This window comes from Equus asinus, chromosome 28 (genome assembly GCF_041296235.1).
Source record: "Equus asinus isolate D_3611 breed Donkey chromosome 28, EquAss-T2T_v2, whole genome shotgun sequence".
NCBI classification, from domain to species: domain Eukaryota; kingdom Metazoa; phylum Chordata; class Mammalia; order Perissodactyla; family Equidae; genus Equus; species Equus asinus.
The window spans coordinates 50,690,690-50,707,411 of NC_091817.1; the positions used below are offsets into that span (position 1 = coordinate 50,690,690).

Here is a 16,722-nt window from a genome sequence, read left to right on the forward strand (position 1 = left end):
AGGCCAACTTGTCCTGCAAACCTGCATTACGCCCCAGGGGAAATAACCAATTCTCCTAAGTTGACACATGCAGTCACACTTAAAGAGGATCATATCAAACTTTTCAAATGAAACACTTGATACAATCTCTTTAACATGTCTGCAAGTTAAATTATGGACATCTGGGTTCTTTCTATGTTTTTGCCATTACAAACAATGCTGCCACCGGCGTTCCCGACCTGTGTCCACAGGCACACATGCATGGGTTTCTCTGGGGAACCACACAGTGTAAGATTCCATGATGTGACATGTCCAGAACAGGCAAATCCATACAGACAGAAAGTAGACAAGTGGTCCGCTTAGGGTTGGGGGGAAATGAGGAAGGAGGATGAAAGGGGGTGGGTTTCTCTCTCAGGTGATGAGAATGTTCTAAAATTAACTCTAGTGATGGCTGCACATGTATCTGAATAGACCAAAGACCACTTTAAATGGGTGAAGTGCAGTGTGTGCAGATTATATCTCAATAAAGCTGCTATTTTCTTTAAAAAGCATGAAACAAAGTTCGTTAGGGATGGACTACAGGACAAATACTAGGATTTGTCCAAGGGACTGGGCCTCATGACAGCCTTGTGCACATGCGCCCCAGGCCAATCTCGGAGGCTAGGCATGCAGGCCCAGAGTGGCCTTCTCCCACTACTCTCTGGCAGACAGCACACCTCAGCGCGGCCCCTGGACAACGTGCGCCCAAGACCCCAGTGACTTGTTATCTGTGCTGGTCAGTGGGCAGCAGAGCACTTGCTGGGCACAGAGGAGCACGCACAGGAGTCTCACACTGTTATTCGAGCTGCTCGGCAAAGACAGCACAGGAGAAAACGTTGCCATCATTCTGGGCGGCTCTCATGCGAACAGTGAGGCCTGTGGTCAGGGCTGCGTTCCGCTGACCCAGCCTATCCAGACTACATGCTGCAGCTGACCAGCCCAGAGTACAGCTCTGGCCACTCCTCAGCACAAAAGTGTCCCATGCTGGTCCTTGTCCACCAAATGACCCAACCTGGCATTAAGAACCCCCATCGACGTAGCTTCCGCCTGCCTCTGGGAATGTCTGCAGCTCAGCCATGCAGGTTTACTGAGCACGTCTCGTCCCTGCTGCAAGCTGCACACGTTCTGTGCACGGTTCTGCAGGACAGAGCTGAACTGGCACGGACCCCCAGGCCTCTTCCACTCGCTGCTTCTTCCACTCAGTGGTGTGTTTAAGCAGAGGAGACCATTACAACAAAATTATTTTTAAAGTCATGAGTTTGAGGAAAGGGTATGGAATAGTTAAACCTTAAATATTTAAATACTAACTTTACTGGGTCTACTTACCACATTCTAACATTAATGTAAAATTACAGCACAAGAAAAAGTAAACTGGGAGCTTTCACCTGTCTCTACAGCATCTCAAAGGGTGAGTAAGAAAGACTGGCAGGAAGATTCATCACAAATGAACACCAGTCTCAGGGAACTGGTCACACATTTACGTAACATAACGTTTCTGAGGACCAGCCACACAGCAGACAGCACCAGCCCTTCAGCACTGAGACACCAGAAATCAAGACCCAGCCTTTGCAGCCAAGCATGTGCTACCTGGGCCACAGGACATCAGACCACAGGGAAGAGCTGGGGCAGCGAAGACCCCCTGCAGGCTGTGCGCCCTGGTCTTTGACAGCTGATAGGTCGCACCCAGGGGCACACTGCCCCAAAGCACTCCGACCAGGGAGCTATGAGTCAAGACATTCCCACTCCTGCCCCACCCTCAGGGTGTACTAGCCATGCCATTTCACTGATTTTAAAGAATACACTGCAAGGGTGGCTGACAAACACACCCTTGCTCATTCAAGTCTTCTCCAGCAGGCATCTTCACAAATTAATTTTACATGTAACGAAGTCTGCACTGAGCCAAAAAAAAAGTTTTCGTTGAAGCACAGTATCTCTCTCTCTAGAATTTGAAAAGCCTCCTTTTTCTCCTCACTCTGAATTTAAAAACAGAAAACTCTAAGAAATGACTTAATGACAAGTCGCCAAACATAAAGTGCTTAAGACAATCAATGTTTCAGCAAATGGAATCTTCTGAGCAGCACTTACTATGGAAAGCCAGCCAGCCTCCTGCACCAGCAACCCCACCCCAGGTAAAAGGTCAGAACCCTCACAGGTTGGACGGAGAGCAAGGTGTACCCAGGCAGCCCTCTGCTCCTCCTGGATGGAGACCTGCTGCAAGGCTGCAGGGATCTGAGGTCTGACTCGTCTGCTGGGCATTCTATCATCAAAGGATGGTGAGGACGATGTGACAAGCTCCCATCTCCTAGTTCCTCTAGGAAAGAAAAGCCCGAAAGGTGGGAGGGGAGCAGGGGTACAGACTCTCAGAGCCCCGAGGGGGGTTCACAGAGGGATGCGCTGAAGACTCACTAGAATGCAAGAAGAAAATATTGGAACAACATGCTTTGTTTTCACCTAAAAAACCAGAAAAAATCTGACACAGTCTTCGTCGGAGTTGCCGCGGTTTCCTGCTTCAACAGTGCTTGAACGGAACCCGGCGCTCACTCCCCGCCCCGGCCGGCCACCGAGTCAGCCCTCCTTCACCTCCTCACAGCGCCGCCCCGCCACCGCCGCCTTCTCCTCTCCTCAGCCGCGTTCCCCTCACAGGTGCGCCAGAACTACCACCAGGACTCGGAGGCCGCCGTCAACCGTCAGATCAGCCTGGAGCTCCACGCCTCCTATGTGTACCTGTCCATGTCTTTCTATTTTGATCGCGATGATGTGGCTTTGAAGAACTTTGCCAAATATTTTCTTCACCAATCTCATGAGGAGAGGGAACATGCTGAGAAACTGATGAAGCTGCAGAACCAACGAGGCGGCTGGATCTTCCTTCAGGACATCAAGAAACCAGACCACAATGACTGGGAGAATGGGCTGAAGGCAATGGAGTGTGCATTACACTTGGGAAAAAATGTGAATGAGTCACTATTGGAACTGCACAAACTGGCCACTGACAAAAATGACCCCCACTTGTGCGACTTCCTCAAGACTCATTACCTGAATGAGCAGGTGAAAGCCATCAAAGAATTGGGTGACCACGTAACCAACCTGCGCAGGATGGGGGCCCCTGAATCTGGCATGGCAGAGTATCTCTTTGACAAGCACACCCTGGGAGACTGTGACGAGAGCTAAGTCTCAGGCCAGCTTCCCCCAGCCACCGGGTGACTTCCCTGATCCACCGAGGCAGTGCATGCATGTTGGGGTTACCTTTACCTTTTCTATAAGTTGTACCAAAATATCTACTTAAGTTCTTGGATTTGTACCATTCCTTCAAATAAAGTAATTTGGTACCCCCCCCAAAAAAAACTCAAGAAAAAATCAAAACGATGCCAGCTCTTCCCAGGTAAACGGGCATGGGCTGTGCGTGGAGCTGCGCATGACCTCCAAGCCGGTGCCGGGTCTTAAGGAGGAGTGAGGGGCAGCACACCCGACCTGCTCCCAGCTTACTCTCAGCCAAAACCACAAAAGGGAGGCGCCAACATGCCCTGTGCTAGGATGAGCTTTCCTCAGCCGGACTGTCTGCCTAAAAGACTTAATCAAGGTTAACCAGAATTCAGTCAAAATTATCACCTGTGGTGAACTTCCCCTCGGTATAAGGTGTATGCTCTACTCCTGAAAATTACCTTTCCCAGCTATGACACGAAGCATCAAAATAAACTCAGAAGCAGACCTGCAAATCACAGCATCATCAGTGTTAAAACAAGGTATTTTAAAAACAAAGTTTTTGTTCCATTAATAAACAAAGTAAAAAGCAAAGATGCTTATTTTTACTTCATCTTGGGCTAAGCAGACATGCAAGGGGTGGGTAGTTTCTTCACCAGCCGGGGCACACAATCATCTGTCCACAGTGAGCGACTGTGCTCCAACACGTGGCATGCGGAACTATGAAATAACCATGAAATAAGTGGACGGAGGCATGACTGTTCTCATCCTACAGCTAGGAGACCAGGGCTCAGAGACATGACCTGACTTTCCCAAGATCTTAAGAAATGGAACCTGGAGAAAACCTGAAGGCCTCTGCCTTTAATTCCTGCCTAAATCCTCCAAACCCAGGAGAGCTAGTGTTGTTAGTGAGGACCTGCCTGAGTGCTGGGCCAGAGCAGGCCTACAGAAGAGAGAGAAGAAATGCATCAGCAGGTCCAGGCCAAGAGCCAGCCCCAAAGTCAGACAGATCCCCACCCAGTGGAGGGATGGCAGCTGTGTAAGCGCACGTGATGAGCCTAAACAATTCAAGGCCGCCTCACATTACTACTGTAAAGAGCAAATAAATGATTGTGAAAGTATTTTGAAAACCTTACCATGAACTGCTGCTTTTCACTAACAAAGCGCAGTAATTTTTCTCAAATTTCTGATTCTTATCATTTTAAAAATATAACATTTATAGATTTCAGACAAAGAACAAACTATTTCAGGTTTTAAAAAATTATTTGTTACTGATTCTCAACAAGTCCAAAGGAGACATTTTTTGTCACAGGAGTAAAGTGGAAAGTTCCAGAGATGAACATGACAGGCTTCTCCAGGCCATCACTGACTGAACAGAGGGAAACTGGGTGTCACTGCCTTGTGCTTAGAAGAGGAAAGAGGCTGAGGGAGCTGGAAGAGGCAGAACGAGGTCCAGCAGCCAGAAGGCATTAAGGAGAGTGTTCCAATGAGACACTGCTGGTTCAAATGCCAGCTCTGTAAAGAAGGTACTGGTGCAATTTTGGGGATCTCCCCCCAAAGGACAGTGCAAGTGCAAGTAATAAGCAGCAACAAAAGCCTGTGTGTCATCTCCCAGGCCCTACAGTCATCATCTCCACAGACCCAGGATTCCTGCCACTGGTGGGTCAGCTCCCAGGCCAACTCCGACTGTCCTGGGGGGCTGGCAGGCTGCTCTGTCAGGACAGCAGGTCCCAACGCTAACAGTTCAACATCGAGCTCTGACATCTTTTATTCTAAAAATTTACCAGAAAATAACCAGAGGGCAGAGATAGGAAGGAGGATGAGTTTGCAGGAGGGACAACGGAGACAGACAGTGGGAGGGAAGACACTGGGAGAAGAGGCTCTGACAGGTTCACATGTGCACCTCCAAAAGGCATGATGGGTGGCATGAATAAACTTCCTTTAAACACACCGGTATTCACCTTCAATCCATGGATCTGGTGAACGTGTCGCCATGCTGTGAAGGAAAGACTGTGCTGACCATGTGTCTTGACTGGCTACAGGAACCTGCCGGTGCCCATGGGCACCTCACAGGGGACCAAGTAACAGGTGAGAGTGTGGGGAAACTGGAACCCTTGTGTGCTGCCATCAAGAATGTAAAATGAGGGGCCAGCCCACTGGCCAAGTGGTTAAGTTCACGTGCTCCACTGCAGCGGCCCAGGGTTTCGCAGGTTCGGATCCTGGGCGCAGACATGGCACCGCTCGTCAGGCCACGTTGAGGCGGCTTCCCACATGCCACAACTAGAAGGACCTGCAACTAAGATACACAACTATGTACGGGGGGGGGGGGGGGGCACGGTTTGGGGAGATAAAGCAGAAAAAAAAAAAGATTGGCAAAAATTGTTAGCTCAGGTGCCGTTCTTTAATAAACAGAAAAAAAAAAAAAAAAAGATTGGCCACAGTTGTTAGTTCAGGTGCCAATCTTAAAAAGAAAAAAAAAGAATGTAAAATGATGCAGCCACTGTGGAAAACAATATGGCAGTTCCTCAAAAAACTAAATATAGAATTACCATCTGATCCAGCAATTCCACTTCTGGGTACACACCCAAAAGAATTGAAAGCAAGGTCTCAAAGAGATATCTGCATTCCCGTGTTTAGCAGCATTATTCACAATAGCCAAGACATGGAAGCAACCCAAGGGTCCATCAACAGATGAATGGATAAACAAAATGTGGTATATGCATACAATGGAATATTATTCAACCATAAAAAGGAAGGAAATTCTGACCCATACTACAACATGGATAAACTTTGATGACATTATGCTAAGTGAAATAAGCTAGTCACAAAAAGACAAATACTGTTTGATTCCACTTATATCAAGTATTCAGAGTAGTCAAGTTCATAGAGAGAGAACAGTAGATGGGATGACAATGGGGCATTTGTAATCACTGGCCATCACAGGCCATTCTAGCCAGGCCTCCTTCCTCTCTGTCTTCCTCCTCCTTTCCCTCCCACAGGATGGCCCTCTCCCAGCCTGGCCTCCTCTCTACCTGGTCAGAGCAGAAGCAGACAGGCCAAGAGAGGACCTTTTGCACCCATGCCCCAGGCACTTTGGTCTCTGGTCCTCACCAAGGTGACCCCTGCAGGAAGCCGAGAAGAGGCTGTGCCAGTCACAGAGTAGACCTGCAGAGCCCTCGCTGGCATTCAGGAGTGCAAAGCAGCAATGCCCGGGCAACTACGGTCAGCCCCTTCTGGACTAGCTCTGGGGAGTGCCCGAGGCCAACTCTAAGTAGCAGAGCTGTTTCTGCCTGTGGTGGTCATGCAGGAGCAGGTGTCTTTGTGGGGATGTGGGAGGTCAGCTTCTCGGCTGGGAGGCTGCAGGTGAGCACCCCGTCAGAGGGCAGAGCAAGGAGCAAGTGGGAGCCAGTGGCACTCGAAGAGGGGGCCCTACGGAGGCACCACCAGGAATCACCACCCTCCCTCAGTGAGGCCAGGACTTCCGCAGCTGCAGGCTGATGCCAGGACCCCTCTCCTGGTCGCCCCAGAAGCCCACAGGAGGGGTGGGAGAGCTGGCTGCTCCATTTGGGACCACCTTTCCTCTCTTTTCTTTTGTAAGGAACATTGGAGGGGCCAGCTCCGTGGCTGAGTGGTTAAGTTCGCGCACTCCGCTGCAGCGGCCCAGGGTTTGGATCCTGGGCGCAGACATGGCACCGCTCGTCAGGCCACATTGAGGCGGCGTCCTACATGCCACAACTAGAATGACCTGCAACTAAGATATACAACTATGTACGGGGGGGGTTTGGGGAGATAAAGCAGGAAAAAAAAAAAAGCAGATTGGCACCTGAGCTAACAACTGTTGCCAATCTTAAAAAAAAAAAAAAAAAAAAGAACATTGGAGTGAACATAATGAAAAATGTTAAGTACTTGAAGACACAAATCAGGCACAATTACTATGCTCAATTTCTGAAATAATCTTTAAAAATGGTCCTGTGACTATGTCCTTTTCTGTTTATGAATCCACCTCTTCTCACAATCGTGGGTCCTGGAGGGCAGAGGAGGTGTGTTCCCTAGTCTAGGCCACACCACCCAGCTACTATGTGTCTCTCCCCAAGCACCACCAAGAACAGCCACACCTACAGCCTTGGGCCCTAGGAATACTGACTCCCTTGCTGGTTTAACTATGGAGAAACTGAGGCCCCAGATGAAACTTTTAACCTGTAACCTTTGTTACAGGTCAAAGGTGTGACTACTACTAACAACCAGGGCTGCAATGTGCACCCCAGGGGCCTTGATAAACACCCCCTGTGCAGGGCAGACGCTGGGAACAGCCTGGACTCAGGCCTTGGGGCAGCCGGGTGAGCTCTTCCTCTCTGTCAGGCACATCACAGCTGCACATCCCCAAGACTTCCACATTTGTAAGTGTGCGGAGCTTAGCAACAGTGCAAGGAGCAATGCAGACCAATGCCTTTTGTATTTGCATTTGTGTTTAAATACTGGTACCAAATTACACTCTGCTTTAGTCACCAGGCATCTGAGAATGACCTCTGTAAGACCTTCCCCTTAATGGTCGTATGGGCCTTACTCAGAGGTCCTGTTCAAACTCAAATAGGTGTTCAGAAAAATAAAGAACACAAAAAAACCAAAACACTTGAGCTTCTGAAGATAATGCTCTCACCAGCAGGAAATCTAGACATATATTCTCTAAACTGCCTTCTCTTAAGAAGAGAGCTGGCAGGTTCCAGTGGCTTTCGTGCTGGGAGGCTGGGCTAGGAGGCCAGCCCCAAGGCTCCAAGGATGGCTTTCTACATACTGCACTCTTGCTCCTCGCACGTCCTCAAAAGCTGCATCTCACAAGGTTATGCTCTAAAGTCAAGGAAGGTGAAAAAGAAATGAAGGCCTTAGACAATGGAGAACCAACGAACCCAACAACAAAATGTTCTTCATAAATCGAGAGGGCTCAGTTAGTCTGGACCGGTGCCACCTGCAGCCAACTTCAGAGACGACTCAAAAGCTCCAGATGTGGTGTCCTGCACCTGAGCCAGGATGCTTGTAACAAATACAAGAAAGATGCATGAAGCAAGGCATGTGACAGTCACGGGGCACCATTCTCCTCATACTTAAAGTTACAGATTTAGCCTTGGTGTTTTGTTTTTTGTTTGTTGTGGGTTTTTTGTTTAAGATTGTGGAAGATTATTCATAGCCATTTTAATTTCTGCTAGTAAAAAAAGAACTAGTTCAATAAAAATATAGATGCCCTTAAATCTGTTCTGTTATGTCTCACAAACTACTTTTCCAAAATACTACAAAGGGATCAAATACAACACACAAGGAAACACTGGTAACTTCAGGAGCAACTGCCCATGCTTGTTGTGTGCGGACTTCACAGGTGAGAGAAAGAAGAGAGCATCACTCCTTCCATTTGTGAAGCAGCATCTGAATGGTTATCAACCAGTTCACGAAGGAGAAGGAACCGGCAAGCAACCATTACAAGATCCGAGTTCTTCACTGAGAGCAAACGTCTTCTACATCCACGTTGCCAGTTACTCACTGAGCAAAGTGTGCCTCTGCTTCACACGTTAGCTTTCCAAAGTCCTTACACATCACTGCCACTGTCCTCACCTACCCAACTGCTCCTGAAAACACGATCTGGAAAACAGGATCACAGACGTGCCCCTGCCCTCCATACACCGTCGGTGCCTCCACAAAACAAATGCTACATGCAGACGGGTCAAGAATCCTCTTTTCATTTTTAGTGAAGACCAAGTAAGATTCCCATGGAAGCCATTTTCCATACAACTGAATACAATTCAACTGCCGTGAACACCTGGGCAGAGCTTCCCCAGGAGGCAAGAAGCTGGCTTCCTGGGACCCAGCAGAGACCCCTAGCCTGCACCTGGCTTCTTGTGCTACTCCCGCCTCCTCTTTTTGGTCCAGCAGCCTTGACTGTTCTAGCAAATCCTACACTCTGACCTTTGGCTGCCAGCCAGAACTGTTATTAATGGCACAAAGGCTTCTCATTTCAGCCTCTTCTATGTCGGCAAAGGCTGTTGTCTGGCTCTCTCCTGCTCCACACTGAACCTGCAGCTGGTATGTAATTTCATAGGAGGCACCTTCATCCATTTTCATGTCCTGTGGTATGAGATGTTTACATTTTAGTCTTCGCTACATTCTAGTGGTACAGAAAGAAGGGGGGTAGCACGCACCACATTCTTGTGTAAAAGCTACAAAACCCGAAAAACAAAGTGTCATAGATACCAAAATTAGCATTACATATTTTAATCAGCTGATAAACACAACCGTGATGAATGGTATTTAAGATATGTGTGATGAAATCCTGAAGAAGTATACACCTTAAAATCTTAAAATATTTAAAAGATTAAAGGCCCCCCGACCCATTTTTGTTACCTGCATTAGCCAAAGTCAGTGCTTTCAAGAATTACCATCCCCTCTGAATACAGTGGCAATGCAGCATCAGTGCCAGGAAAGATGGCCCAATAGGTACAGCTTCCCTCAAGACAAAATCAACCACACAGAGCCTGGACTATCTGTCAGCAACATTCAGCTGCCTTATCCATCATGCAGGGGCTCCCTTTTCACACACATTGTGTGTATTATGAGACTACGGAGAGAAGAGGGAAAGATTTAGATCCACCAAATACTCCTGTTAGTGCCCACAAGAAGGATCTAAGTTGTAAAATATCAGGTCAGTCACAGCATGAACCTCTCAGCTGTACAGGTAAGGTTTGCCCATCTCAACACAGTCAAAGGTACCTCTACCAGAGCAGCCTCATATCTGGACTCTGGCCATGCGACGTGGGCTCATGGAGTCATGGAGAGCATCCTCAAAGCTCTCGTCCAGCTCGCACCCAGAACAGAACCGCTTTCAGTCTCCACAGCACAGAGTGGATTATTCCAAGCCTGGGCCCCTGCCTGCACTGCTACAGCATGCCCCACTTCCCTGTGAAGGCCCCTATCCCAACCCCCCCACCACCACCACCTCCCTCAGGCCTTGCCATTCTTCCTCAAAGTCTGAAACCCTGCTCCAGAAAAGCGGAGAGCCCGCCACAGTTATCCTGAATCATCATCTCAACAGTCTCTGCAGGAAACCCTGCAGAATCGCCATTCCTGCCCTCCAGGAGGCCTGCCTGGGGCAGCAGAGCTCTCCCCGGGCAAAGTTGTTCCAGTGAGGGATTAGGCGGAGGCGCTGGGGAGTTACCACCTGCACTTCTCTGAGTGTCAGCAAAATCCCCAAAGCAGCATGAGCTGCTCATTCAGGCCCAGTGACCATCTTTGTCAATTCAACTCTGAAACGAAGGGTTTGATTCTGCTTATTTATGTTCCAGAGTCACATCACGAAAATATTAACAAGTGTTGCCTGCTTTGGTTGTAATAAAATCTGAACTAGTCAATACAGTATCAGGGGAGATGCCCCAGACCGAGAAGCCTCAGTTGGGCAGGACTGAGGGCAGTGTGCACCTCCCTATTTAGAACCAAATCTAAAACGTGCAGTTACAAAATGAAGTAGATAACACACAAGCCTGAATGAAACATCATAAATACTCGATAAATGGAACCTAAATCCAAGTTGGGAAAATACATCTATCAATATTTATTAAAAACATACAATACTTCTAGGTGAAAGAATTTAGTCAGAAATATGTAAATTTTCGTTCTGATTTTTTTCATTTGCTCTATAATGTGAAGTATTCTCTAAATTCACCCTGTAATTTGACAACGCATACCAATGTGCTACTTATGCTTAAACGCCAGGCAAGGATTAAGACTGAGTCTTGCAAAGTTTTGAAATCTCTACAGGAAAAAACCTAGGTAGTTCACAATTCTGTGTCCAGAATTTAGGGAAATCAACTCAAATTTTCTTCTCATACAATTAAATTCTGATGCAATCTCTGTACCAAGCCTAGCTCACTACTCACACACACACACGCATCCTGTGTAGACTGGATAAAGGCCACAAGATCCCCAACTCCTCCTACGGAGCAGGGAGCCTCTTTCCCCAGCATCTGGACACCAGAGGCCCTCGTGGAACGCTCCTGCACCCACATGGGGAAGCTGTGGCCAGACCAGGAGATGAAAGTCTCGGCCAATATACCAGCTTACTGTCACCTCATGGGTGACCCCAAGCATGACCAGAAGAAAAACCACCCAGGCAACATAAGAATTATGAGAAACAACCAAACATTGTTTAAAGACATTAAGTTTGGGGAGGGTTTTGTTACACAGCAATCAACTGATATACATCTCATTCAGGATAAGATCTACTTTGAAATATGGAGAGCATGTATAAGATGCTACTTAAACACACATTTAACTCTGAATACAACAATGCCATTAGATCTAATTTTCTTCCCAATATTCCCCTCCTCCTTTCTGCCCTTAAAATGGCACCGAGAGTAGCAGTCAGATCCTAAAGCATCCTCGTGTTCCCTGTGAGACTGCCAACGGTACTCAAAATGACACAATCCTGTCTTGGCTCCTTGATGGGAAAGCCTCTATCAGCACCTCCTGCCACTCTCATCACACTGCTTCCTCGTTATCCTCAAAATGCTGGGCAGCAGATGCCCAGGGGAAAAGCGTTACCAAATGCTGAAGACTTGTGAAACCCTTTTGTATGAATCAACATGAACAAATACTACATTAGTTCTCAAATTTCAGCGTGGAAGTCACATTCAAAAATCTTTCCCAAAATTGGATGCTGTGAAACTTCTTTTAATAAGTAGCAAGTCTGGAAGCCAAAACAATCAAGATCTAATAAAATGGTCTCAAAAGTGTCAAGCATCTCCTTTCACTATCCACTTTCTCATCACAGACGCTGTTTGCAGTCCTTTCTAAGACGCTGTTAATTCAGTTATTCAAACAGCCCTACCAGGGACGACAATTTTGTTGGCTGGTTGGAGAGCTGAATTCTAGACATGGCTGAAAGAGCTGGCAGGAGGGGAAGTTCCAGAGCAAACAACTGGTTTTTAGAGAAAAGATGTGTAAATGAAACTTCAGAAACCTCAGATCCCATCTGATAACAACACATACTTGTGAACCCCAGGACCTCTTATCACGTATACCAAATACTTGGACCCTAATGCTGAAGCACATACAAGCTTGTAAAAATCTATACATTTTTTAATATATGATAAATAAATATATATTTCTCCAATATCACTTGCTTAATATTTCCATCATAACTCAGTAGGTTCATGAAAGACCCATGCAGAGTTCTGATGTCAAACAGCATAAAGCTGAATTATTTATAGGGAAAAATGCAAAACACAAAATACACAACCATCCTTCAGTTCAGAAGAATGGAAACATCTGAGCATGGCCAGGTGTGTACTGCAGAGCATCCTGCACAGGTGGAGTGAGCCCCACAGGGGAGGGGCCTCTGCTGCGCCCCTCACGCAGGGCAGGGTATCTCGACTGCACTGGAGAGACACTTTGCAATAGAGTAGCTACAGGACTTTTTGAAACTGGATTTCAAAAAGGTTCCGAGCTCTCCCATCTCATGCGTGCCTTAACAGTCGAGAAGCAGGTGTGCTCACTGGAGAAAGGGAAGAGCAGTGAGCCAGCGGCGCAGGGCACTTGCACAACAACTCCTGCTTAGTGTCCAGAGACATGTAAGGAAGGCACTGAGGGGAGTTCTCAACAGAAACCTGTCTTCATGAGAAATTGGCTTCAACTTGCCTAGAACCAGCAGACTCCTGTTAAAGACTGCAGCCTCGCCTAACCCAACTCCTTCCCTACATCTGCCACGGCGGTGCTGCAATATGCTGAAGTCAGAGGCACATCTGTGACCTAAATGGGACAGAAGCCACAAAGCAACTCCCTGGAGCAGGCTCGGCAGTGCTCACCAGGCCGTGGTTCCAGGAGGCTGACCCCTGGAAAGGGCCAGACAGCAAATCCTTTAGTCTTTGCAGGCCTTGTTGTTGTGAATAACCTTTAAAAATGTCAAAACCACCCTTAGCAAACTGGTCATACAAATACAAGCAACAGAATGCCAGCCCACGGCCTGTGGCCAAACAAGTGCGTGCGCAAGGACAGTGAAATCACACAGGCCTGTGAATGTCTCCAAGCTTGCTGTCTAACACCTGACACAACTCCGAGTGCCCAAGTGCATGTGGGGTCAACATTCTCGTGAAGTGGAGTAGTGCTTGTGGGCGACGGCTCTGGCTACCTGCTGATGCCTGAGCCAGCCAGCCAGGCAACTGCCTGGGCCCCTCCTCTGCAGGGTAAGCCTGGAGCTGCTCGCTTCCACTTCCATATGGGCAAAGGAACCCAAGGAAACCAGGCGTGGCTTCAGCTTTCAAACAACCTGCAAGTGAATGTGCAGCTGCCCATAGCAACCCACAGTGCTCTCTCAGGGAGCCCTTCAGCCCAGTTCCTCTGACTGGCCCCTCCTGGACAGTGCCACCCCAGCCTGAGGAGTTCACTTGCTTCCAGAGGCCTCCAGAAATCCTCCATGGAACAAAACCTTCTCCGTCAAGGAGGCCCCCAAGCAACTCCAGGTGGCAAGAGCTGCAATGTGCTCACAGCCTTGGGTCAAGTTCTACACCCGACATCCTGAGTACCACCGGTGACCACGCATATGCGTGCTGCTGCCGCCCCTCGCCCCTCCCCAGCGGCCACCCTCTGGAAGGCAGAGGCTCTGTCCTGCATGTCCGTGGGTGGGTGCCACCACCACCAGGCCTCAAGATAAGTACGTGGGAAAGGAGTCTATGCTTAGAAATGCCTCCTAGACACACATCGTATACCACTGTTCACTCCGTATTCTGGATTAAATCCAGTCATATTTGAAGGAAAAGACATAAAACAGTGATTCAAAGCAAGAGAGCCCTTTTAAATTCCCTCTTTTTTTCTTAATTAAATACAAAAGGAAATGGATTTCGTTGTGTTGGTCTTCGTATTATTCATTTGTTACCGCTGCACCTATTCAGGACCCGGCAGGCAGCTCCAATTTAAATATCTACTCCATAGAAACTGGACTTGCAGTAACTACTCCCAGTATCTGAAGAGGCTACGTTTACATGGTTTCTAGTTTTGTTCACAGCGCCTACACTGTTCAGCGGTTTGAACAATAAGTCCTAAATCAAACCAGCCTCCAACATACTCTGTCCAAATCTGCCTTTTCCAGGCTCTTCTGTGCAGCACTTTCTCTTGCTCTAAAGGACAATACATGACAATGAAAGACCACAGAACAAGGGATGGTAGGACAGTCACAGAAGGTCCTCCTGGCCTTCCTGAGGTAAGTGGACGGTGTGCAGGAATGTAGGCTTTCCATCCAGATGGGGGCCCCAGAGCAGAGAGGAATGCCCAGCAGGGAGTCCATTCTTCTTCCCACAGGTCCTGAGCCACCCCAGGATGGACTCTCACTGTTCAACTCAACCCTGAAGCCTCTTCTAGAACAGGCACGACCCACAAGATCAAAGCACAAGTACCCCAAATTCAGCAGGTTCCCCCAAAAGAGAACATAAAATTCTCTCATCTCCAAAGGGTTGAATCAAAACAGAGAGCAGAGTAGCAATTCCACTCCTGGGTATGGGCCCAAGAGAAACAAAAATACACACCCACACAAAACATGTATGCTAATATTCACAGCCACACTACTCACAATCACCAAAAAGAGGAAACAATTCAGATGTCCATCAACTGGATGGAGATGGGTAAACACAACATGGTCCATCGACACAAGAGAATACGGTTCAGACATAAAAAGGAGTGAAGCACTGACACAAGCTACAGTGTGGTGGAACCTCGAAAATATGATACTTGGTACAAGATGCCAGACACAGAAGGTCCCACAGTGTGTGATTCCACTTACATAAAATGTCCAGAACAGCAAAATCCACAGGGACAGAAAGTAGATTAGTAGTTGCAGGTTATAACAGGATAATCCTCGTGGTGATGCAACTGTTTTAGTGTCTTGACTGTGGTGCTGAATACAGGAAGCTACACCTGTGAGAAAGTGCACAGCAGTAAACACGCACACAACTCGGTAAAAGCACAAGCGTGCAATCACTAAGATCAGAGGGTTTCACCATGCTGATATCCCATCCCAGTGTGATACTGCTCATAGTTTTGCAAAATGTTACCACTGGAGAAACTAAGTGCAGTGTACAAGGCTCTCTCTGTATTGCTTCTTACAATAGCGTGTGAATCTACACCAATCTCAAGAAAACCAACACACATACATACACACACACCAGGTGGGGCAAGCTCATCTCAACACCCCCAGCTGAGGGCTGCAGCTCTGAGAGGCGGGGGCCTGTCCCCCAGCATGGCCTGGGCAGAGCCCATGCTCACATGACCACATAGCACACCTTTCCTAGACTCCAGTCCCATGAAAGCAGGGCAAGAGATGAGCCCTTTGAAGCAGATATGGTGAAAAGGGCTTGGTGGTCAACAGATTAAAATCAGTAAAACCAGCTTCTCTTCCTGTCCAAGAATTCTTGCAGGTACTAGAATAGGCACGGGTTTCTTCTCAGGACTCAGCACGCTCAGGCTGAGAGGACCTCATGTTCTGAGGCAGCCAGTATACATCTCCATAGCAGCTCTGAGGAAGTGTAACCTGGGCGTGAGGACACACGTGGAGAAGTTCCCAGAAGGGGCTATAAGCCACAGCGCAGCCCAGAAGTCCCATCTGACAGTCTGATTCCCTCTGATCTATGGTCACTCTGTGGGGCGGTGGCTCCAGTGCACCCCAGCCCAGGGAGTGATGTCGAGTCCCTGCACAGCCCGGCCAATCTCTCTCCAGGGCCACCTTTGTCCCCACCCTGGAGCCCCAGCAACATCCTCTGCCCAGAGTGGATTCTGCAGACCTGAAACCTCCCACTCCACCATGCCAGGCAAAATGGTAAAAGGCTCCTGCAACCTGACACACATGAGCCGTGGAGCCAGTTCCTCCAACAAAGGGCAGAGAAGATCAGGAGGCAGTTTCTACCTTCAGCACAATTCCTACTTCTACTACTAATGAAACTGAACCCACTGAAGCCCAGAGGTCACCCAGCTGAGTGTGGCAGCAGAGGCCCCCTTGACTCACCCGACCTCATGTCCTTTCACTGCTGGACGCAAATGTGAAAGTGAGATGTAATCAAGGACACCATCATTTCAAGTAAGGTTTCCAGGATTTTGGTTAAAGAGACTGCCAAGCATGGTAGCAATGTCGCCATGCGCCTACGACAGCCCCCGGACCCACTCCTGTTTACTCCATAGCTCTGCACACCACGAGAAGAGCCAAGTGAGAACTCTCTGCTGCCGACTGCCCCTATAGGCCTCTGACTACACGGCTCAGCTCCAGGATTCAGTCTCCCTATTCAAGGAAAATTTGTTTGGTAGTGAGATTATTGGCCGCCCTATCTCATGACAAATGAGACTTACTGAGAATTGAAAACTGCCATGGAAGAATACAACACATGTCCTTGAGCTTTTACAATGTACCAGGAAGAGTACCAGGCATATCTCACCTTAGGGCACTTCACAGAAACTGCGTTTTTTATAAATTGAAGAATTGTGGCAACC

The 16,722-nt window shown here is 48.1% G+C and overlaps 1 protein-coding gene and 1 pseudogene across 10 annotated transcripts in view; one reads left to right on the plus strand and one right to left on the minus strand.

Moving 5' to 3' along the window:
* ANKRD11 (ankyrin repeat domain containing 11) overlaps nt 1-16,722 on the minus strand; it is a 211,216-nt gene that overhangs the window by 72,782 nt on the left and 121,712 nt on the right. The gene's annotated exons all lie outside the window — the stretch shown is intronic.
* On the plus strand, nt 2,548-3,355 carry LOC106828191 (ferritin heavy chain pseudogene; annotated as a pseudogene).